The sequence below is a fragment of the Poecilia latipinna genome, unplaced genomic scaffold, assembly GCF_001443285.1.
Source record: "Poecilia latipinna isolate Pla-1442-1.1 unplaced genomic scaffold, P_latipinna-1.0 Scaffold1639, whole genome shotgun sequence".
Classification (NCBI taxonomy): domain Eukaryota; kingdom Metazoa; phylum Chordata; class Actinopteri; order Cyprinodontiformes; family Poeciliidae; genus Poecilia; species Poecilia latipinna.
In genome coordinates, this window is record NW_015114255.1 from 104,114 (window position 1) to 106,103 (window position 1,990).

A 1,990-nucleotide genomic window follows, 5' to 3' on the forward strand; every position below is an offset into this window, starting at 1 on the left:
AGGTTCTGGGTTCGATTCCCGGCCCCGGTTTATCTGCATGGAGTTTGCATGTTCTCCCTGTGCATGGTGGGTTCTTTCCAGGTACTCCGGCTTCCTCCCACAGTTCACATACATGACTGTCAGGGTAATTGGCCTCTCTAAATTCTCCCTAGGTGTGAGTGTGTGTGTGCATGGTTGTATGTCTCTGTGTTGCTCTGCGACAGACTGGGGACCTGTCCAGGGTGACCCCGCCTCTCGCCCGGAACGTTAGCTGGAGATAGGCACCAGCACCTCCTGACCCCACTAAGGGACAAGGGTGTAAAAGAAAATGGATGGATGGATGGGTTGGTGGGAGAATGGATGGATTGATGAATAAGTGGGTGGGTGAATGGATGGATGGGTTGATGGATACAGGAAAAAAAACAGAAAATGTCCACTACAGAGGACAATTTTTCAACTTTTAAATACTACGATAAAGTACGGTCAAAATAATTCTTAGAATGTTTTAATATGTTGCTAACAGACTAATTTAGAATATGCCAACAACATTTTAAACCAAAATTTGCACAATAAAAAGTTTTATGCACTTACTTAGTCTCTCCCCATAAAATGTGCTTGTACTGATTAACGTCATTTTTATGAATGAGAAAAAAGAAGGTACAAAAGTCCCACCCCTTCACATGTGGTATCATTGAAAAGCCCTACATGTCCTCTCTAGATACCAAAAGGAATTAATTCAGTAGAATGCAGTGGGTGGGAGATATTCAAGTTTAGAAATATCCTCTACAGAGGACAAAAATGAACTACTGGTAGTCAGGAACACATTAAATCTCAAATGATATGTAAAAGAAAAAAGGATGCAGTGCTTTGCTCCTAATTGTCAAAACTATGACAACTAGGTTAGGAAAAAGTTTTAATTAAGAAAAAAATAGTGAGGTAGAAGGAAGTAGTTCAGTTATTCTTGCTTGATTTTGACAACCTTGACATGTAGACGTGTTGTGGAATTCTGTGTGTTTTGGTTCACTTAAAATATAAAAGGGAACCCACACACCACTCTGACGGATCATCAGTACAACAGGTGTGTAAATTAGATAATTTACCACTGTGTCAGATTAGCTAATAGCAGCGGTAGCTAATCTACTACAGCGATTACTTAATAATCGGAAAATAAACATCAAGCCTAAAAACATAATATTGCAACGGACTGAACGTTCTGTTCTTTGTGTGAGAAATGGTTTTTGGTGTTGAATCCTGAAACATATAGTGGCATTGTTGTCAGATGCTATGGCAATGAGTCTTTCATTTAGTTAACAGAATTGTTCTACCACAGCAGTGTGGCTATGGATGGCATCCTAAGAATTGTCTATTTTCCCTCTATAACTTTTAGAGGGAGGTGTGACAATACAATTGTCACATCAGAAATAGTAAGATAGTTTCTTAAATCAGTTTTTGTACTTTGCAATCAGTACTCTGTAGAAAATCCTTTACTGCAGCATCTTTCAGGGTGCTGTTGCTCAGAACCAGTTCTGTCAGATGGGAAGGTTGGACTTCAGAGCTGAGGCCAGAGAAGCCGAGATGAGCTTTGACAAGCTGCAGTTACTCAATCTGAATAAAAAATAAAATGTGAGCTGAGGCAAACAGGGTGCAGGTTAAAACTGAAATATAAACAAAAATAATTGTTGAAAATTTATTTGACTTACTGTAAAATTTTGGGGAAAAAAAGGAATCTAATATTTTATACAATAAAACTGTTCAAACATAAGAGTTCAAACAAAAACATATTATTATGATGTGTTAGAATATTTCAGTCTGGGCTGAAATGGTTTTGTGCTGGAACTAAAGTTAACTTTAATAACCACACCCGCTCTTGGGGTTTCAGAAATTTCCACGGCAACTACATTTATAATATTACGAGACTATTATTGCACTGAAGTAGACAACATTGTCCAAAATGAAACCAGGCATCCAAATAAGCTCCCCGTCGGGGAATCGAACCCCGGTCGCATTAACT